Source organism: Scyliorhinus canicula, chromosome 10 (genome assembly GCF_902713615.1).
Source record: "Scyliorhinus canicula chromosome 10, sScyCan1.1, whole genome shotgun sequence".
Taxonomy (NCBI): domain Eukaryota; kingdom Metazoa; phylum Chordata; class Chondrichthyes; order Carcharhiniformes; family Scyliorhinidae; genus Scyliorhinus; species Scyliorhinus canicula.
The window spans coordinates 129,403,773-129,427,097 of NC_052155.1; the positions used below are offsets into that span (position 1 = coordinate 129,403,773).

At 47.7% G+C, this 23,325-nt stretch overlaps 1 long non-coding RNA gene across 1 annotated transcript in view; it reads left to right on the forward strand.

Moving 5' to 3' along the window:
- LOC119972950 overlaps positions 1 to 23,325 on the forward strand; it is a 133,737-nt gene that overhangs the window by 43,003 nt on the left and 67,409 nt on the right. The window contains exon 2 of the long non-coding RNA XR_005462189.1: positions 5,332 to 5,424. This is a non-coding gene — a long non-coding RNA (uncharacterized LOC119972950). The remainder of the gene's footprint in view (positions 1 to 5,331; positions 5,425 to 23,325) is intronic.

Genomic DNA, 23,325 nt, shown 5'->3' on the forward strand with positions numbered 1-23,325 from the left:
GTGGAGTTGTGGATAGTGCTGAAGGATGTTATAGGATACAGAGGGACATAGATAAGCTGCAGAGCTGGGCTGAGAGGTGGCAGATGGAGTTTAATGCGGAAAAGTGTGAGGTGGTTCACTTTGGAAGGAGTAACAGGAATGCAGAGTACTGGGCTAATGGCAAGATTCTTGGTAGTGTAGATGAACAGAGAGATCTCGGCATCCAGGTACATAAATCCCTGAAAGTTGCCACCCAGGTTAATAGGGCTGTTAAGAAGGCATATGGTGTGCTAGCCTTTATAAGCAGGGGGATTGAGTTTCGGAACCACAAGGTCATGCTGCAGCTGTACATAACTCTGGTGCGGCCACACCTGGAGTACTGCGTGCAGTTCTGGTCACCACATTATAAGAAGGATGTGGAAGCTTTGGAAAGGGTTCAGAGGAGATTTACTAGGATGTTGCCTGGTATGGAGGGAAGGTCTTACGAGGAAAGGCTCAGGGAATTGAGGTTGTTTTCGTTAGAGAGGAGAAGGCTGAGAGGTGACTTAATAGAGACATATAAGATAGTCAGAGGGTTAGATAGGGTGGACAGTGAGAGTCTTTTTCCTCGGATGGTGATGACCAACACGAGGGGACATAGCTTTAAATTGAGGGGTGAGAGATATAGGACAGATGTCAGAGGCAGTTTCTTTACTCAGAGAGTAGTAGGGGTGTGGAACGCCCTGCCTGCAACAGTAGTAGACTCGCCAACTTTAAGGGCATTTAAGTGGTCACTGGATAGACATATGGATGACAATGGAATAGTGTAGGTCAGATAGGCTTCAGATGGTTTCACAGGCCGGCGCAACATCGAGGGCCGAAGGGCCCGTACTGCGCTGTAGTGTTCTATGTTCTATGTTCTATTGGCAAGGCACTGCAAAACATGGCACATTTGTAGAGGGGCTTCATCGAGGACGTTGACACAATGGTGCAGATATTGGGAAGCCACCAGGATTGACAGAGCCAAATGGCGTAGGTGCATCCGGATCTCAATCCAGCTGTCCTTCTGTCCTGAGGTGACCCCAGTGCCATACAGTCACCGATTGGTAGGAGGGAGCAATGGAGGCTGACCTGGAGCCTTCCAATAGGGAGACAATGGCAGTTGCCAGCTCTTCTGAATCCACCCCCCCCCCCCAACAACTGTGGATATCGGGGTCAGCATATGGAACAAGGTGGCAAGGCATGTTCCACCACAAAGACGGCAGGGGACCACCGATTCCAGGTCCTCTAGAGGATGCCTGCCAGGGGCATCAAAGGCCACAGGATGCGGTAAGCAGCAGGCTGTTTCCACCCCTGATCTGTATCCTGGGAGCACACCTACTCATATCAGTAGAGCATGGAGGGCTAAGTACATTGAGAAGCACTGAGAGGGCAAGGGGGGTTGAGAGGGGGCGGCAGCATCGGAAGCTAGGCGAAGTACTAGTAGAAGTACTTTCGTACTTGTACACCATTAAAACACGTTATACCCGAGACATGTGAAGCGTCCGTCATGTTATTCCGCACTTCTGGCCAGTCTACACCCCCCTCCCACAGTTGCCCTCCACCCTCCCCAAGCCCAAGACCACCAGGCTCTCTGCTACTAGGCCTGGGCCCTGGGCCCCCACCCCAATCCCAAAGACATACTATGTGCAGATGATGGGGTGCTTGCATTCAGCAGACAGACAGGAGTCAGAATATGGCATAGATTGAGGAGCACCAAAGCTCAGCTCAGAGAGGGTTATTATCAGATTGACCTGCTAACAATGCCGAACCAGGTTCATCACCCTGGAGTGATGAAACACAGACCCTGGGAGGGTGGAACAGGGCAATGGAGGTTGGGGGTGAAGGGGGGATATGGTTGTGGGGGGATGGTTTGTGTGATGGGGTGAGGGTTCTCTGGGTTCCTCCCTAGCCTGATGGGTGGCTGGGTCCTCAGGGTGTGTTGTGGGATCCTGCACATAGGCTACCACTTTGAGCCTCTGTTGACACTGCTGCCGGCACTTTCTCCGGCGTCTAGCTGCCTGGCCTACCAGTAGTACCCAGAGGGCAGTTTCTGCGGCGTCCACAATATCATCCATAATGCGATTTAAGGAATCGAAGAGGGTTAGTGACTGACGATCAGCTATAGGTTCCACCCCGAGGGTCCCCTAGTTCTCCCCCACCCTCACATTCTCTGCCATCCACCATGATGCCATCAAACATACCCTCCACATGCACCCCTGGCCACAGCAGAGGCCACTCGGTAATGGACCCCAGACCCTGTACTCTGGACTGCTTTTGGAAACATTACCTGGACTGGACGCTGGTCCTCCCCATTCCATACGCCCACCCTCTGGTCACGGGGATGCCCCAGTGTAGTGGCCCAGCCCTTGGGTGTTGGAATGTTGGCTGCTGCCTCTGTGGTGTTGATGCCTCCGGAGTTTAGGCAAATGTTCAGGCCTGGCAGCCTGATTGGGATGCTAGTGTTATGGGCCAGGGTTTAGAGAACCCCAAAGTGTATCATGGAGTTCACCTGACCCACAACTTTTACTAGATTGTGGTATGGGCCACTCTACAGGTGTGGTGCAACAGAAATTTAAAAATAATTTTTAAAGCAAAACAATGTTTATTCGATGAACCCATAAAACACACAGTGAACATCTTAGCACCCATAATTCAAATACACCCCCACCCAAGAATACAACATTCTAAGTAATCCTTAAACTTTCCTTTTAACATGCATAAGACAAAAATCCTTTTTACAAAAGCACATTAGGTTTAAATTCTCTACTGAGGGCATTTATCACTCTGAATTCACCAAATGATCAAGAGATAGTCTTAACATGGCAGAGAGAACAACATTACACCTTATTTGCAGCTCCAACACTGAAACGAAACCAAAAGACATAGACACACCCAAGCTTTTCCTCAAAGCGAAACTGAAAAGCAGTGCCAGCGCTCAGCTCCACCCACACTCTGATATCACTGCAGCCACTTGAGCAGACAAACTTTTCTTAAAGTCACATTCCCATGACATTAGGCAGTAACAACCGCCTGTTTCGTGGTATGTGCACCCATAGGAATCCATTTGGAAGCTGTGAAGTGCTCACATTATTTGCCTTCAACCATGCGTCATGCGGCCACCATAGTCAGTGGGAGTTAAAGTGACCTTCACCATAATACAAAGGATAGGTCTCTGTAATGGGAATGTTAAGTGGGACAGGCAGGCAGCTGCTGTTTTGGGTATACACGATCCGGGGGTGGCATGCTGAGCCAATGGGTGATGGACCATCTGTGCCCCTGTCCCACCCCCGTAGGCTCCCTTCTCCCTCCCGCGTACTGGGCAGTGGCCCCAATGCACCTGGGCTGACTATCTGATTTTGAAGATGGCTACTCACCTCCTCGGATCCCCACAGCAGCCATTCCGCTAGCTTCTGTTAGCCTCACATTTTTAAAACAGGTGTACTAAACGGCTCCCACGTGACCGCTCGCTGGGAGGCAGTTGGATAACAGGCAGCCATTCGATAGGGGGTTCTTCCCATTAATGGTGTGGAGATTGGCCTTGATTGGCGTTTATTAATTGCTTCCCAAGCTGCAGTGGGATCCGAATCTCGCCAATGAAAATGAAAATCGCTTATTGTCACAAATAGGCTTCAATGCAGTTACTGTGAAAAGCCCCTAGTCGCCACATTCCGGTGCCTGTCCGGGGAGGCTGGTACGGGAATCGAACCGTGCTGCTGGCCTGGTTGGTCTGCTTTAAAAGCCAGTGATTTAGCTCAGTGAGCTAAACCAGCCCCAATGGGAGCGCGGCAATTAGATCAGAAACCAATCGCCGCCAGGCGTGGTTCCCGATTTTGGCCTCACCCACGATCTATCTGCCCATTCGTTTTCACGCCCGTCGTGAATTGACCAGTAGATCACGCCCAGTATGTTTTCAAGAAGCAATTAGTTATTTCACTAGAGTAAAAAGGATAAAAGGATATGGGGGGAAGTGGAATTAGGCTATTGTGTTGGATGATCAACCATGATTATAATAAATGGCGCAGCAAGCTCGAAGGGCTGAATAACCTCCTGTTGCTCCTATTCTCTATGTTCGGGGCAGCAGGGTAGCATGGTGGTTAGCATAAATGCTTCACAGCTCCAGGGTCCCAGGTTCGATTCCCGGCTGGGTTACTGTCTGTGTGGAGTCTGCACGTTCTCCCCCTGTGTGCGTGGGTTTCCTCCGGGTGCTCCGGTTTCCTCCCACAGTCCAAAGATGTGCGGGTTAGGTGGATTGGCCAGGCTAAATTGCCCGTAGTGTCCTAAAAAAGTAAGGTTAAGGGGGGGGTTGTTGGGTTACGGGTATAGGGTGGATACGTGGGTTTGAGTAGGGTGATCATGGCTCGGCACAACATTGAGGGCCGAAGGGCCTGTTCTGTGCTGTACTGTTCTATTTTCTATGTTTCTATTTTTCAATGGATTGTACACCATTCCTCACATTATATCAGATAAAACATGCACCACTCCGAACTGGTGTTCCAAGTTACCCTTCTGGAATTTGGGATACCCTCACATTTAACATTAGCGGAGATCTTAACAATGGGAAATAAATGCAGCCTTGCTAATGTAACCCACATCCTTGGAAATGCATGAAAATGAATCATTCATCAAGAATATATTTACACAATGGCGTTGAACAATATGAATATAAGGAGTTCATTCACATCAAACAAAAAGGGCAGATGGTGGTGTAGTGGTAATATTGCTGGACTAATAATCTAATTTAATGAATCTGGTGATGTGAGTTCAAATCCCAACATGACAGCTGGTAGAATTTGAATTCAATTCATTAAAAAAAATTGGAATTGAAAGCTAGACTCAGTAATGATGGCCATAAAGTTATCATCAATCGTTGTAAAAACCCATCTGGTTCAATAGTGTCCTTTAGGGAAGGAAATCTACCACCCTTATTTGGCCTGGTCTACATGTTACTCTGAACTGCCCCTCTGAAATGGCTCAGCAAATCGCTCAGCTCACGGGCAAGTAGGGATGGGCTAAAAATGCTGGCTTTTCCAGTCATGCCCACAACCCATGAAAAATAAAGGAAACTTTGAAAGTGGTACATCAAGCTCTTTAAAATCACAGAATCATTTACTTTTCACTACCTGAAAAGCAGCCACGCAGCTAATGGTTCTCAGAATATTGAATCTCCGCTGAAAACTACAGTCACTGTCACTGTTGATCAAGCATTATTTTTACAGCCTGAGGATTGAATTCTGTCAGCCGTTATGGTAATTTAGTTGCTTAATGAACATTGAATATAGATAGTAATCTCATGGTTTGATTATATCTTATTAATGGAATACATTTCTGCAGGTGAGAGTGAAGAAATGGTAAAAATAGAAGCTGACAAGATGTCTAAAACATCAGAAATGCTATTCAGTGAGCAAGAAACAAAGATAATGAAAGGTATTTATGTCATCTCTGCTTGATTTTCATTATCTGCATTCAGTGTCTGTGTTCAGTGTATTTGAATGGAAATGGAACCAGTGGTCATAAAGATAAATTCATTGCAGAAGACAATTGAGCATAATGATGAAAGATTTGACTGTGAATTATGCTTTTAACCAATGCAAGGCTTAGTGAGCATCTTTTATTGACAGGAATATTTGCTGAAACACTGACTATGTGCCCTGTTGAAAACAAATACGACAGCATTGATTGAGCAAGTTGAATGTGTATTTGTGCACATTTAATGAACAAATCTGAAGCAAATGCTTCCTCATTTTCTCCACTCTTCCTCTGCTTGTGGCTCCTGACCTTGATGATCTGGCACAATTGCTGGTGATAATGGCTGGTGTTCTGTTGCTATGGTTGTCACTTATGATTGCCAGGTCATGGAGCATGCTCCACATCACTGTGAATAGAGAAGCCTACCTGACTGAGGACTGCAGAACATCTCATTTTCAATAAAGTCATTAAAATCTCTGCTTGTGGACCCCAATAGTCTGCTCGATGAAATTCCAAGTGGTTGATTGGCCCTCAGTTTAAAAAAAAATAATTTTTATTGAAAAATGTTGTATTTATATAACAACGAACAGCAATAAAATACCAACAATAACAGTCATAAACATTCGCCCAACCTCAAAGAACAACAAAGCATATTAACAACAAATTCAATTAACACAATATTAAGTTAAATAACCATAGAAAAAATAGAAAAAATAAAGAACCCCCCCCCCCCGGGTTGCTGCTGCTATTGACCAAGATATCTATCTTTGAGTCAGAAAGTCCAGAAAAGGCTGCCACCGTTTATAGAACCCTTGTACTGATCCTCTCGGGGCAAATTTGACCCCCTCCAATGTTATAAATCCCGCCATGACACTGATCCAGGTCTCTACACATGGGGGCCTTGCATCCTTCCGCTGCAGCAAGATCCTCCACCGGGCTACTCGGGACGCAAAGGCCAAAATACCGGACTCTTTCGCCTCCTGCACACCCGGCTCCGCCGCAACTCCAAAAATCGCGACTCCCCAATCTGGTTTGACCCTGGATCCAACCACCCTCGACACCGTCCTCGCCACCCCCTTCCAGAATTCTTCCAGTGCTGGGCATGCCCAGAACGTATGGGCATGATTCGCTGGACTCCCCGAACACCTGGTGCACCTGTCCTCACCCCTAAAGAACCTACTCATCCGAGTCACAGACATATGGGCCCGATGCAGCACCTTAAATTGGATGAGACTAAGCCTCGCACATGAAGAGGAAGAGTTAACCCTTTCCAAGGCACCTGCCCAAGTCCCATCCTCTATCTGCTCTCCTAGTACACCCTCCCATTTAGCATCAAGCTGGTTTTTGGGTGCTCCACATGGGAGTCGTAAGCCAAATATCAGAGAGCTTCCTTGTCACTTGATAACCAGCCATGCACATTGAATTGGGGCTCAAAAATTGGCGGGACCGTAACTGTCTCATTAACAATGCATTGTTCCCGACATGATGCACAGCCAATAGTGGAAGACAAACTGCAGATTGAGGGAATTTAATCCTTTCCTGTTCAAAAGCACACCTGAGTTTAAATGAGAGGTTCACGTGGCCACAATAATTCCTTAAATCATGAAGAATGCTGCAGTTCTGTCAAATCTTAGACCCCCCTACCTCTGATCTTCTCTGGCAATAGGAAAGGATATCTAGTCAATCCTCTGAGTATAGAGCAACAGCGACCTCCTCTATTTGAGTCATCGGTTAGCTGAGGTCTGTATAAAAGACAGACAGCGCACACAGTAAGCTAGCACTTTTCCAGGAGACACATCCGGAGTGAGACTCATCCAGAGTGGGGATTGAAACTTGGTAATTTGGTGCAGTGAGGTAATTCGGTGCAGAGTGTGAGGAGGTGCTTTTTAACCCTGGTAAGTGACTGGTAAGTAGTCTCTCTTTTTCTTTTCATTGTCTAATTTATTTATTTTTATTTTGAAATTCTAGTTGTTTAAGTTTACCAAGGGTTTAAGACATGGCAGGAGATCCCAGACCCGTGTCATGCTCCTCGTGTGCGATGTGGGAGCTCAGGGACACGTCCACTGTCCCTGGCTCCTTCACGTGCAAGAAGTGTGTTCAGTTGCAGCTCTTGTTAGACTGCTTGACGGCTCTGGAGCTGCGGATGGACTCACTTTGGAGCATCCGCGATGCTGAGGAGGTCGTGGATAGCACGTTTAGCGAGTTGGTCACACCGCAGGTGAAGGTTACTGAGGGAGATAGAAAATGGGTGACCAAAAGAAAGAGCAAGAGTAGGACGGCAGTGCAGGTGTCCCCTGCAGTCATCTCCCTGCAAAACAGATATACCGCTTTGGATACTGTTGAGGGGGATGGCTCACCAGGGGAAGGCAGCAGCAGCCAGGTTCATGGCACCATGGCTGGCTCTGCTGCACAGCAGGGCAGGAAGAAAAATGGCAGGGCTATAGTGATAGGGGACTCGATCGTAAGGGGAATAGACAGGCGGTTCTGTGGACGCAATCGAGACTCCAGGATGGTATGTTGCCTCCCTGGTGCAAGGGTCAAGGATGTCTCAGAGCGGCTGCAGGACATTCTGGGGGGGGGGGGAGGGTGAACAGCCAGCTGTCCTGGTGCACATAGGCACCAACGATATAGGTAAAAAACGGGATGAGGTCCTACAAGCGGAATTCAGGGAGTTAGGAGTTAAACTAAAAAGTAGGACCTCAAAGGTAGTAATCTCAGGATTGCTACCAGTGCCACGAGCTAGTCAGAGTAGGAATGTCAGGATAGATAGGATGAATGCGTGGCTCGAGAGATGGTGCAAGAGGGAGGGATTCAAATCCCTGGGGCATTGGGACCGGTTCTGAGGGAGGTGGGACCAGTACAAACCGGACGGTCTGCACCTGGGCAGGACTGGAACCGATGTCCTGGGGGGGTGTTTTCTAGAGCTGTTGGGGAGGGTTTAAACTAATGTGGCAGGGGGATGGGAACCGCTGCAGGAAGTTGGAAGGTAGTAAAACAGGGACAGAAGCAAAAGGAAATAAGGGGAAAAGTGCAAGGCAGAGAAGACATAGTCAAAAATCTAAAAGGGCGACAGTACAAGGTACAGTGACTGAGGGCAGCTCAGTGAATAGGCCCAGTAATAACAAAAGGAATAAAACTGGAGATGTTAAGATTCAAAACAGAGGTAAAAAAACCAACATAAGTGTACTTTACCTGAATGCTCGTAGTATTCGGAATAAAGTAAATGAGTTGATGGCACAAATCATCGTAAATGACTATGATTTAGTGGCCATTACTGAAACATGGTTAAAGGATGGTCACGACTGGGAGTTAAATATCCGAGGGTATCAAACTATTCGGAAGGACAGAGTGGATGGTAAGGGAGGTGGTGTTGCTCTGTTATTTAAGGATGACATCCGGGCAATAGTAAGGGATGACATCGGTGCTATGGAGGATAAGGTTGAATCCATTTGGGTGGAAATCAGGAATAGTAAGGCGAAAAAGTCACTGATAGGAGTAGTCTATCGGCCACCAAATAGTAACGATATGGTGGGGCAGGCAATAAACAAAGAAATAACTGATGCATGTAGAAATGGTACAGCAGTTATCATGGGGGATTTTAATCTACATGTCGATTGGTTTAACCAGGTCGGTCAAGGCAACCTTGAGGAGGAGTTTATAGAATGTATCCGCGATAGTTTCCTAGAACAGTATGTAATGGAACCTACGAGGGAAGAAGCGGTCCTAGATCTTGTCCTGTGTAATGAGACAGGATTGATTCATGATCTCATAGTTAGGGATCCTCTCGGAAGGAGCGATCACAATATGGTGGAATTTAAAATACAGATGGAGGGTGAGAAAGTAAAATCAAATCCTAGTGTTTTGTGTTTAAACAAAGGAGATTACAAGGGGATGAGAGAAGAACTAGCTAAGGTAGACTGGGAGCTAAGACTTTATGGTGGAACAGTTGAGGAACAGTGGAGAACCTTCCAAGCGATTTTTCACAGTGCTCAGCAAAGGTTTATACCAACAAAAAGGAAGGACGGAAGAAAGAGGGAAAATCGACCGTGGATATCTAAGGAAATAAGGGAGAGTATCAAATTGAAGGAAAAAGCATATAAAGTGGCAAAGATTGCTGGGAGATTAGAGGACTGGGAAATCTTTAGCGGGCAACAAAAAGCTACTAAAAAAGCTATAAAGAAGAGTAAGATAGAGTATGAGAGTAAACTTGCTCAGAATATAAAAACAGACAGTAAACGTTTTTACAAATATATAAGACAAAAAAGAGTGTCTAAGGTAAATATTGGTCCTTTAGAACATAGAACATAGAACATAGAACGATACAGCGCAGTACAGGCCCTTCGGCCCTCGATGTTGCACCGACATGGAAAAAAAAAACTAAAGTCCATCTAACCTACACTATGCCCTTATCATCCATATGCTTATCCAATAAACTTTTAAATGCCCTCAATGTTGGCGAGTTCACTACTGTTGCAGGTAGGGCATTCCACGGCCTCACCACACTTTACGTAAAAAACCCACCTCTGACCTCTGTCCTATATCTATTACCCCTCAATTTAAGGCTATGTCCCCTCGTGCTAGCCACCCCCATCCGTAGGAGAAGGCTCTCGCTGTCCACCCTATCTAACCCTCTGATCATTTTGTATGCCTCTATTAAGTCACCTCTTAACCTTCTTCTCTCTAACGAAAACAACCTCAAGCCCATCAGCCTTTCCTCATAAGATTTTCCCTCCATACCAGGCAACATCCTGGTAAATCTCCTCTGCACCCGTTCCAAAGCTTCCACGTCCTTCCTATAATGAGGCGACCAGAACTGTACGCAATACTCCAAATGCGGCCGTACTAGAGTTTTGTACAACTGCAACATGACCTCATGGCTCCGGAACTCAATCCCTCTACCAATAAAGGCCAACACACCATAGGCCTTCTTCACAACCCTATCAACCTGGGTGGCAACTTTCAGGGATCTATGTACATGGACACCGAGATCCCTCTGCTCATCCACACTACCAAGAATTTTACCATTAGCCAAATATTCCTTATTCCTGTTATTCTTTCCAAAGTGAATCACCTCACACTTCTCCGCATTAAACTCCATTTGCCACCTCTCAGCCCAGCTCTGCAGCTTATCTATGTCCCTCTGTAACCTGCAACATCCTTCCGCACTGTCTACAACTCCACCGACTTTAGTGTCGTCTGCAAATTTACTCACCCATCCTTCTGCGCCCTCCTCTAGGTCATTTATAAAAATGACAAACAGCAACGGCCCCAGAACAGATCCTTGTGGTACGCCACTCGTAACTGAACTCCATTCTGAACATTTCCCATCAACTACCACTCTCTGTCTTCTTTCAACTAGCCAATTTCTGATCCACATCTCTAAATCACCCTCAATCCCCAGCCTCCGTATTTTCTGCAATAGCCGACCGTGGGGAACCTTATCAAACGCTTTACTGAAATCCATATACACCACATCAACTGCTCTACCCTCGTCTACCTGTTCAGTCACCTTCTCAAAGAACTCGATAAGGTTTGTGAGGCATGACCTACCCTTCACAAAACCATGCTGACTATCCCTAATCATATTATTCCTATCTAGATGATTATAAATCGTATCTTTTATAATCCTCTCCTCATCCTTTAGAGGATGAGAAGGGAGTTTTAATAATGGGAAATGAGGAAATGGCTGAGGAACTGAACAGGTTTTTTGGGTCGGTCTTCACAGTGGAAGACACCAATAACATGCCAGCGACTGATAGAAATGAGGCTATGACAGGTGAGGACCTTGAGAGGATTGTTATCACTAAGGAGGGAGTGATGGGCAAGCTAATGGGGCTAAAGGTAGACAAGTCTCCTGGCCCTGATGGAATGCATCCCAGAGTGCTAAAAGAGATGGCTAGGGAAATTGCAGATGCACTAGTGATAATTTACCGAAATTCACTAGACTCTGGGGTGGTCCCGGTGGATTGGAAATTAGTAAACGTGACGCCACTGTTTAAAAAAGGAGGTAGGCAGAAAGCAGGAAATTATAGGCCAGTGAGCTTAACTTCGGTAGTAGGGAAGATGCTGGAATCTATCATCAAGGAAGAAATTGCGAGGCATCTGGATAGAAATTGTCCCATTGGGCAGACGCAGCATGGGTTCGTAAAGGACAGGTCATGCCTAACTAATTTAGTGGAATTTTTTGAGGACATTACCAGTGCAGTAGATAACGGGGAGCCGATGGATGTGGTATATCTGGATTTCCAGAAAGCCTTTGACAAGGTGCCACACAAAAGGTTGCTGCATAAGATAAAGATGCATGGCATTAAGGGTAAAGTAGTAGCATGGATAGAGGATTGGTTAATTAATAGAAAGCAAAGAGTTGGGATAAATGGGTGTTTCTCTGGTTGGCAATCAGTAGCTAGTGGTGTCCCTCAGGGATCCGTGTTGGGCCCACAATTGTTCACAATTTACATAGATGATTTGGAGTTGGGGACCAAGGGCAATGTGTCCAAGTTTGCAGATGACACTAAGATGAGTGGTAAAGCGAAAAGTGCAGAGGATACTGGAAGTCTGCAGAGGGATTTGGATAGGTTAAGTGAATGGGCTCGGGTCTGGCAGATGGAATACAATGTTGACAAATGTGAGGTTATCCATTTTGGTAGGAATAACAGCAAACAGGATTATTATTTAAACGATAAAATATTAAAGCATGCCGCTGTTCAGAGAGACTTGGGTGTGCTACTGCATGAGTCACAGAAGGTTGGTTTACAAGTGCAACAGGTGATTAAGAAGGCAAATGGAATTTTGTCCTTTATTGCTAGAGGGATGGAGTTTAAGACTAGGGAGGTTATGTTGCAATTGTATAAGGTGTTAGTGCGGCCACACCTGGAGTATTGTGTTCAGTTTTGGTCTCCTTACTTGAGAAAGGACGTACTGGCACTGGAGGGTGTGCAGAGGAGATTCACTAGGTTAATCCCAGAGCTGAAGGGGTTGGATTATGAGGAGAGGTTGAGAAGACTGGGACTGTACTCGTTGGAATTTAGAAGGATGAGGGGGGATCTTATAGAAACATTTAAAATTATGAAGGGAATAGATAGGATAGATGCGGGCAGGCTGTTTCCACTGGCGGGTGACAGCAGAACTAGGGGACATAGCCTCAAAATAAGGGGAAGTAGATTTAGGACTGAGTTTAGGAGGAACCTCTTCACCCAAAGGGTTGTGAATCTATGGAATTCCTTGCCCAGTGAAGCAGTTGAGGCTCCTTCATTACATGATTTTAAGGTAAAGATAGATAGTTTTTTGAAGAATAAAGGGATTAAGGGTTATGGTGTTCGGGCCGGAAAGTGGAGCTGAGTCCACAAAAGATCAGCCATGATCTAATTGAATGGCGGAGCAGGCTCGAGGGGCCAGATGGCCTACTCCTGCTCCTAGTTCTTATGTTCTTATGTTCTATGGAGAAGTTCCCAGAGAATTGGAAATATGACACCTCCAGTGTAGTATGGGAAGTTATATATCACTGTGATTGGCACAGGTTTGGGGCAGCACGGTAGCATGGTGGTTAGCATAAATGTTTCACAGCTCCAGGGTCCCAGGTTTGATTCCCGGCTGGGTCACTGTCGGTGCGGAGTCTGCACATCCTCCCCGTGTGTGCGTGGTTTTCCTCCGGGCGCTCCGGTATCCTCCCACAGTCCAAAGATGTGCGGGTTAGGTGGATTGGCCATGCTAAATTGCCCTTAGTGTCCTAAAAATTAAGGTTAATGGGGGGGGGGGGGGTTGTTGTGTTACTGGTATAGGGTTGATACGTTGGCTTGAGTAGGGTGATCATTGCTCGGCACAACATTGAGGGCCGAAGGGCCTGTTCTGTGCTGTACTGTTCTATGTTTCTATGTAATTGTGGTGAACCACGTATTGCTACTATATATTTACCGTTGTTCGTTATTCGTCCGACTGTTATCCATCACTATATATATGTTCACTGTTGTTCTTATTCACTGTTACTTACTGTTGTTGTGTTGATGCTTCTGTTGGCTCTGGCTGTGGCTCCACCCCTCGGGGGAGGTATATAATTGGCAGACCTGTGGCCAGCTCTCTGTGCAGGAGCAGCAGCAGGCTGGCATACTTCGTAGCTTATTAAAACCACTGTTCTCTTCTGCAACTGGACTAGTGTGAATTGATGGTCCATCAGTAATATAGTCTTGGTTGGTTAGCACTGCTGTCTTCCAGCGCTGAGGACCCGAGTTCGATCCCGGCCCCGGGTCACTGTCCATGAGGAGTTTGCACATTCTCCCCGTGTCTGCGTGGTTCTCACTCCCTCAACACAAAGATGTGCAGGGTCGGTGCACTGGCCACACCAATTTGCCCCTCAATTTAAAAAAAAATGATTTGTGTACTTTAAATGTTAAAAAAATATATTTTCTTGGTTGTACTGTGATGTCTACATCTTCCTTCTACAAGGTCATAGATATTTGTAATGACCTCCTTAATAAGATACAACCTCCTAATGCACCGATCTTGGATAATGTGTGTATAAGGGAACTCTAAATATCCCGGGTAGATAGGACTTCTTTCTCATAGCTCTCCTTGCCTTCCAGTTCCTCTTGTGCTGGCTCTGTTCTGTCTGGCTTAGTCTCCTTCTCCAATTAATCATGCAGAGCAAGGGGGATCCCTCGTAAGGTATCATGTTCAACCACTCCCTTTCTTCTGGTGACTTCTGTAAGATGCCCAATGAGGTCCAGTAGCACAGGATTTACTATTTTGCTGAAGCCTTGCGAGATTGTTTGACAAAGTGTTGGTGAATACTTGAAAAAGTCTCCCACTGTGTCTTGGACATTCTCACAGACACAGTGTAGTCAGTCAATCTCAATCAGCAAATGAACACTGAAAGTTTAACATGGCTTCCTGAAATACTTGAGATGTTCAGCAAGGGTTTATTTACTCCCGGTTAGCTATTTGGTGTTTAAGACTAAAGTTGCCCCCATGATAGATGAGGAGATTTATTGTAAGCTATTACATGTTACTACCAGCAAATTTCATCAAGCTTCCCAACAGACATAACACCACCACATCCCATGGGGCAGCATCTGATCTACACCTCCTTTGTCTTAACCTATGATGAATTGTTACATTAAAGAAGGCAACTGGTTTAAGGAGATATCATTTAAGACAGTTGTCTCAACAGGCATCCAAGACTGTTGTTTGATTTGCTGTAGTGGTATAGAAAGCAACCTCATTGTACCCTTCTCAGGAGATTAAATGGAGTCCATTATAGAGCAGCCTAGGGACAAAAAGGATTTGATGAATAAGCTTCCTTTTTCTCATTTTGTATTTTCTCACACTTCTTAATAGTGTTATCATTCTTATTGTTGCCATTTGATGGATTGCCTTGCAGAAAGAACCAGTGTAACCTTATAACATGCCCATTTTAAGACAACTATTATTTAAATTGTCGTTCAAATATTCAGCCTCTGTCTCAAAGCAGTCATGAAGTGCCAGGTGGATATAAATAGTTAAGAATCATTTTGACTAATGTATTATCCTGCTAACTAGTATTTTGTCTTTTGTGTGTTCGTAAAATAATGTTAATTGTCTGATACAAATAAATTATTCTGGCTGCCCCTGTCTAACACCATTGAGAGGTTGTAGGCTAAAATTTATCCAAACTACATTTTTATTCACTCTCCTATTCTCACCCTGATCTCGCTTTCATTGGCCTGATACACTATTCTAAGAAGAAAACTTAATGCAAGCTTCAAGAATTAAATCTCATCTTTCTTCCAACCATCATTGATTCTGTAGTCCAAACATTGAGCTTGATAACTTTAGAGATGAGCTTATTTAGGTGATATGTTCCATCATTCAACTCGGGCAGTATTTTTCCATTTTCCGCAAGAGACAGGAAAAGCGACATTGATGCCGTCGGCCCCAATAATGGCTTTCTCCGCCATATTGCTCGCCACTTGGTAAACAGAATTGGAAAGGGTGGATCCCTCAATTTCACATTCGCCACCCCATCCCGAAACTTAAAAGTAAAACACCCGCAGCACCCCACTCCCCAAAACTGCCCCCTAGCACTGACCCCTGGGTCTGCCCATTAGATGCATGCCGTAGGAGACAAGTCATATTTCACGTCAGCATGCCCTGAAGTTGACAGGGGGGAATATCAGGCGCAGAATCCTGATAATTTGATTTAAATTTATTCTCATGGCGTTTCCAACATTCACTGTCAGAAATCTTGTTACTTTACTGGTGAAGAGGGGGAACCATCATGGCAGGACCTCTTGCCGATGTACAATGCGATTTGGACGTCCCAAGAGATTTTGCTCTGTTGTTGCAATTCACCCCCTATATGATCAGGAGCACAACATCCCAGCCATGGGGGGCGATTCTCTGAGCCCCACGCCAGGACGGAGAATCGCCGCAACCCGGCACATCACCCCAATGCCGGCGCGCGATTTCCGATGTGTGGAGAATCGCCGCCATTTGCACCGGCGCGTTTGACGCGGTGCCGGCCGCGGGCCACTGGAATCAGCGGGTCCGCCAATTCTCCGGCCCGGATGGGACGAGTGAATACGACAGAGTCCCGCCGGCGCCATTCACCCCTGGTCGCTGCCGGTGGGAAGTCTGCGCGAAGGGTTAGGGGGCAGCCTGTGGGGGCTCCGTCCCGGGGGAGTGCCTCCGATGGGATCTGGCCCACGTTCGGGGCCCACCAATTGGCGGACCGGCCTCTCTTTCCCCCCCCCCCCCCCTCCCCGCATCTACTGTCCTGCGCGGCTGGTCCCAGAACACCGTCACCATGTTGAGTTGGGGCCGGCGTGCTGAAGAAATCCCTCGTGCATGCGCAGGTTGGCGTGGCACCCAGCGCCGTTCTGGGCCCCTGTGGGGGACAGAATTAGTCGTCCCCGTGCCCGTTTCGCGCTGTCATGAAACGCAATGGCATTCATGATGGCGCGAACACTTCAACTCCATTTTGGAGAATCGCCCCCATGATTCCTCTCGAGGTCGACTACTTGTGTTTGCCTGTGCACATATATCTTCCTTCCTCATTTTTCTAATTGTACTGATATTCCTAACCAGTTTTGGGCGAAATTCTCCGACCGCCAGCAGGGTCGGAGAATCGCCTGGGGCCGCCAAAAATCCGGCCCCCGCCGTGGCAGAGATTCTCCGCCACCCGGGAAGTGGCGGTGGTGGGAATCACGCCACTCCGATCGGCGAGGCCCCTTCGGCGATTCTCCGACCCGCGATGGGCCGAAGTCCCGCCGCCGAGGTTTGAACCACCTCTGGTGGCGGCGGGATCGGCGGCACGAGCGGGCCCACGGGGTCCTGGGGAGGGGGGCGTGGGGGGCGATCGGACCCTGGTGGGGTGCCCCCATGGTGGCCAGGCCCGCGATCGGGGCCCCCCGCTCAGACTCCGGGCCAGTGCCCTGGGTGCACTCTTTCTCCTCCGCGGCCGCCGTGGCCTCCGCCATGGCGGAAGCGGGATTCTCCTGGCTGCATAGAGCGGGATTCTCCTGTCTGCCAGCCATGTTTTCCTGGATGTCGCACCCTCGCCAGCTGCAGGATTCTCCATTCCCACCACCTTCCAATGGGATTTCCCATTGTGGCCACCTCACGCCTCCAGGAAACTCCCAGGCGTGGATGCGCTGCCAGCGCAGCGGAGGATCGCACATGCAGAGAATCCCGCTGATAGAGTTCAGAATAGTTCACCACCAGTTATTTTCAGAGTGCCTGATCAGTTGCTAGCCATTGACATATTTCTCCGCGGTTTCTGCTAATCTGGTTTCCAGGTTACAGCGAGTGATTAGAACATTTTGCCTCAACTTTGACAATTTTTCACTTGCACTACTTCGACTAACCGAGAATGCAAGGCATTCTCCCACTTCTATTATTATGTTGGAAGCCAACGTATTATTTACCCTTTTATTGTAAAATCATTTTCTTTTATGTGAAGTGATGTAGACTGGTTTTTGCTTTAACCCTACAAGGACAGGAGTTTTCAGCTGCTCCTGCCGGTATGATCTTGCAGTCCCACCGACGATGACCTCCTGCCAGGGGCTCTCCAGCAGCGGAGAGTGCAAACGATAGGAAACCACATTGACAGCGATACAACTGAAATATCCCGCCACTGCACAATACGCCGGCAGGACGGTGGGGGGGGGGGGCAGAAAATCCCACCCTCTGTGTAGAGAGCCTGTTTCATGCTGTTAACATGAAACGTCAAGATAAAAATTATGGGGAGCGATTTAATCAAAAATGTTCTAAGCGTGGGAACGAGCGGGAACTGTCGCGAGCTTCCCGACCCTCGGCCAGTGAGGCCGTTACCACTATGAAACATTAATTGGACAATTTAACAAGATCCCACAGAGTTTGTGCCACAAATAACTGTCTTCCGACAAATTTGCAGGGACCACTCTCGCTAGCACCCAGGGCGGCACGGTAGCACAGTGGTTACCACTGTCACTTCACAGCTCCATGGTCCAAGATTCAATTCCCAGCTTGGTTCACTGTCTGTGCAGAGTTTGCATGTTCTCCAGTGTCTGCATGGCTTTCCTCCGGGTGCTCTGGTTTCCTCCCACAGTCCAAAGACATGCAGGTTCGGTGGACTGGCCATGCATAATTACCCTTAGTGTCCAAAGTGTTTGGCTGGGGTTGCAGGGTTACGGCTCTAGGGCTGAAGCATGGGCTTAAGTGGGGTGCTCTTTCTGAGGGCTGGTGCAGCCTCGATGGGCCGAATGGCCTCCTTCTGCACTGTAAATTCTAAGTCTATCTCTAACAGGGATGAGCAGCACTTAAACCGTTCCTGCGCAGCCAACCCCATCAGCTCGCAGGCATGCCACCGAGGAGACTGGCCCCATGATTCAGGGGTTCCGATCCGGCCAGACTGTTCGATGTGGTAGAGGTCAGATGGGATGCTCTGTTCCCCCCAGGGTCTCGTAGGGTCAGCCACAGGGCAGTCAGTGCTGTCTAGAAGGAAGTGTCAGTGGCCATCAGCACAGCAAGTGTGACCAGGAGGACCAGTACCCAGTGCCATAAAACGATTAACGACCTTCTGCAGGCCACAGAGATGGGTTGGCACCGGACCCGGAACCCGCATGAGAATGTGCCTGGTCCCATGGCTGCCCAGCACCGTTCTGTCCCCAGCCCACTCATGACCATCAGTGCCGCACACACCACCACCTCCCATACTGTCTATTTACCCCATGCTCCCCATTCACCCCCTAAACTCTCTGCACCCCCCCAACTACCCCACACTCTCGAAACTCCCCACCCCTCGATGTGTCCCATCTCCCCCCCACCACTGAAACTACCCCACCCCAGCAATGAAAGACACTTACAGCTCACCATGTGCCGTCTCTGCCCTTGTTGGAGTACGGTACGGGGTGCCGGACGTCAGAGTCCTCATCCTCTATGAGGAACGAGTCCTGGAGTTGTGTGGGTGACCAAGGACAGATCTGTCAACAACATAGAGGTTGGCATATGGCGCAGAGGTTACACTGGCTCCCACTCAGATGACCTTTCATAAGTGCCAGACAGACTGACGCATCCAACACACTGCCACATGTCCATTCATCCGGAGGATCCTCATCTGACGGGGCAGTCCCATCCGACGTGGTTTGGCCCCTCATCTCACTTGAAATGAAAAAAAAATGAAAATGAAAATTGCTTATTGTCACGAGTAGGCTTCAATAAAGGCCACATTCCGACGCCTTGTTTGGGGAGCCTGGTACGGGAATTGAACCGTGCTGCTGGCCTGCCTTGGAGGACACTTCAGAGGGAAGCTCTGTGGAGACCACCGTATTCGCGGCACAGCTGTCATCCCCACTATCCACCAGCGCAGAGACACACACCTCGGTGAATGACAGTAGTGGACAGGCTTCTGGGACACAATCTGGTGAGCACCACTCAGTTGCTGATGCACATCAAGTGGAGGAAAGAATGTCGATGCGAGATAGCAGTTGATGGTTTGCTGGCAGGTAGAATCAAGGAAAACCCCAAGGCCTTTTACACATAAGTGAGAAATATGAGAACGACAAGAGCGAAGGTGGGTCCAATCAAGGACAGTAGCGGGAGATTGTGTATTGAGTCAGAAGAGATAGGAGAGATCTTGAACGAGTACTTTTCTTCAGTATTTACGAATGAGAGGGACCATATTGTTGGAGAGGAGTGTGAAACAGACTGGTAAGCTCGAGGAGATACTTGTTAGGAAGGAAGATGTGTTGGGCGTTTTGAAAAACTTGAGGATAGACAATTCCCCCCCGGGCCTGACGGGATATATCCAAGGATTCTATGGGAAGCAAGAGATGAAATTACAGAGCTGTTGGCAATGATCTTTTCGTCCTCACTGTCAACACCAGGGGATTGGAGAGTGGCGAATGTAATGCCCCTGTTCAAAAAAGGGAATAGGGATAACCCTTGGAATTACAGGCCAGTTAGTCTTACTTCGGTGGTCGGCAAAGTAATGGAAAGGGTACTGAGGGATAGGATTTCTGAGCATCTGGAAAGACATTGCTTGATTAGGGATAGTCAGCACGGATATGTGAGGGGTAGGTCCTGCCTCACAAGTCTTATTGAATTCTTTGAGGAGGTGACCAAGCACGTGGATGAAGGTAAAGCAGTGGATGTGGTTTACATGGATTTTAGTAAGGCATTTGATAAGGCTCCCCATGGTAGGCTTATGCGGAAAGTAAGGAGGCATGGGATAGTGGGAAATTTGGCCAGTTGGATAATGAACTGGCTAACCGATAGAAGTCAGAGAGCGGTGGTGGATGGCAAATATTCAGCCTGGAGCCCAGTTCCCAGTGGCATACCACAGGGATCAGTTCTGGATCCTCTGCTGTTTGTGATTTTCATTAATGACTTGGATGAGGGAGTTGAAGGGTGGGTCAGGAAATTTGCAGATGATATGAAGATTGGTGGAGTTGTGGATAGTGAGGAGGGCTGTTGGCGGCTGCAAAGAGACATAGATAGGATGCAGAGCTGGGCTGAGAAGTGGCAGATGGAGTTTAACCCTGAAAAGTGTGAGGTTGTCCATTTTGGAAGGACAAATATGAATGCGGAATACAGGGTTAACGGTAGGGTTCTTGGCAATGTGGAGGAGCAGAGAGATCTTGGGGTCCATGTTCATAGATCTTTGAAAGTTGCCACTCAAGTGGATAGAGCTGTGAAGAAGGCCTATGGTGTGCTAGCGTTCATTAGCAGAGGGATTGAATTTAAGAGCCGTGAGGTGATGATGCAGCTGTACAAAACCTTCGTCAGGCCACATTTGGAGTACTGTGTACAGTTCTGGTCGCCTCATTTTAGGAAGGATGTGGAAGCTTTGGAAAAGGTGCAAAGGAGATTTACCAGATGTTGCCTGGAATGGAGAGTAGGTCTTACGAGGAAAAGTTGAGGGTGCTCGGCCTTTTCTAATTAGAACGGAGAAGGATGAGGAGCGACTTGATAGAGGTTTATAAGATGATCAGGGGAATAGATAGAGTAGACAGTCAGAGGCCTTTTCCCCCGGTGGAACAAACCATTACAAGGGGACATAAATTTAAGGTGAATGGTGGAAGATATAGGGGGGATGTCAGAGGTAGGTTCTTTACCCAGAGAGTAGTGGGCACATGGATGCACTGCCTGTGGAAGTAGTTGAGTCGGAAACATTAGGGACCTTCAAGCGACTATTGGATAGGTACATGGATTCCGGTTGAATGATGGGGTGTAGATTAATTTGTTCTTAATCAAGGACAAAAGTTTGGCATAACATTATGGGCCAAAGGGCCTGTTCTGTGTAGTATTTTTCAATGTTCTATGATCCCAGGACCCAGCTGGGTCCCAGTCAGAGGCTGAGGATCTGGAGCAGGTTTACCCAGATCTGATGCAGTCGATAGGGTGCAAGCATGATATTCAGAGAGGGATACAAAGAAACATACAAAGAAAATAGAAGCATGAGGAGGCCATTCAGCCCTTTGAGCCTGCTTTGCCATTATGATCATGGCGGATCATCTAGTTCAATACCCTGATCGGGCCTTCCCTTCATTTCCCTTGATCGCTTTAGCCACAAGAGCTGGATCTGATTCCTTCTTGAAATTATTGACAACATTTTCTGATCAATTGTCTGACATGTGGAGAGGCCATGCCTGCCCCTATGGGCTGCTTAAAAGAACCAGTCTCCTGTCCTGAACCTTACCTCTGAGGCTATTACAGCATCATCCTGTGCTAATCCGCTCTTTATGGGAATATATAGAACTGTGGCTGCCAATTCTTTTTTGCGGTGTTTAGATTTGTATCTGCACTGCTCTTAAACCCATTAAGATATTTTGAACCAAGCCTGTACTGTTTATGCAACTATATATTGAGTCTACCTTTAATAGGATATATGCACGGCCCCGATCCTAACCCTACCTTACCCCTCCATCACCCCTCACCCCGCCCCCTTATTGGGTTACAATAATCTCCAAGACTGTGATTTCCCCTTTGAAGGACTGTGTTGGAACTGCATTATGGGACAATATTAGAAAAAGTATTTTTCTGCATCTCATCTAATAATGGGAAGTTTTTTGGGCGGGGGTGTTGCAAATGCTGCTTTTCATTTCTGTTCACCTGCAGTAGTTAGAGTGAGAGATTTTTTAAATCTTAAATTGTAATAAGCACTCTCTCACAATTCTATGGTGGCACAGTAGTTAGCTTTTCTGCCTCACAGCGCACAGGGACCCGGGTTTGATTCTGACCTTGGGTGACTGTGTGGAGTTTACACTTTCTCCCCGTGTCTGCGTGGGTTTCCTCAGGGTGCTCATCAGTCCAAAAAAGTGTAGGTTAGGTGGATTGACCACGTTAATTTACCCCTTAGTGTTCAATGTTGAGATGGGCTTACAGGGTTCCGGCCACAGAATGAGGGAGTGAGCCGGTCAATGCAGACTCGATGGGTCGAATGGCCTCTTTCAGCACTGTAGGGATTCTATGATTAGTTATAAATGTTAATCATTCCCATCGCTGAATCCCCCACAATCAACATCCTGGGAGTTACCATTGATCAAAAACTGAACTGGACTAGCCATATTAATACTGAGGCAGGTCAAAGGCTAGGAATCCTACGGCAGTAACACACCATCTGTACCCCCCAAAAAAATGCCTGTCCACCATTTACAAGTCACGAGTCAGGAGTGTAATGGAATATTCTCCACTTGCCTGGATGATTGCAGATCCAACAACACTCCAGAAGCTCGACACCATCTAGGAAAAAGCAGCACACTTGATTGCTCCTCCTTCCACAAACATTCAAACCCTCCACCACTGACGAATAGTGGCAGCCATCTGTACCATCTACAAGATGCACTGCAGTAACTCACCAAGGTTCCTTAGACAGCACCTTCAAAACCCACTAGCAGTAAGGGAAAGGGATGGGGTGATGGAAAAGGATGGGGGAGGGAGGTGAAAGGTTGAGGGAAAGAGGAATCAGGCGTAAAGAAGGAGAGAAGGTGGAAGGGAGAGGAAAGGGGAAGGCTGAGGGATGGGGTGGGGGTGTGGGATGGGGAAGAGGGAAGGGGGGGATGGGGGGTAATGACGGATGGAGTGACATCCTATGTGAAGCAGGTGACAAAGAGGGCCTCCCTGGCCCTCGGGGCTTGCCGACCTTCACCGCTGCCACCTGTCCTCCATTCTCCGGCTGGTTCTGCGGGCACTCCCCCGGGCTCATCCTCCAGCCCCTTCTGCTCTGGCGCCTTCTCGTCCTCCTTCTTGGAGGTGGCCACATGTTCCTCACCCTCCCCCTCCAGCAGGTTGCCCCACTACTGTACCAGGTTGTGCAGGGCGCAGAAAACCACCACAAAGTGTACGGTCTTAAGGGGGGAGTGTACTGCAGCGCATCACCAGAGCGGCCAAGGTGTCGGAACTGCATTT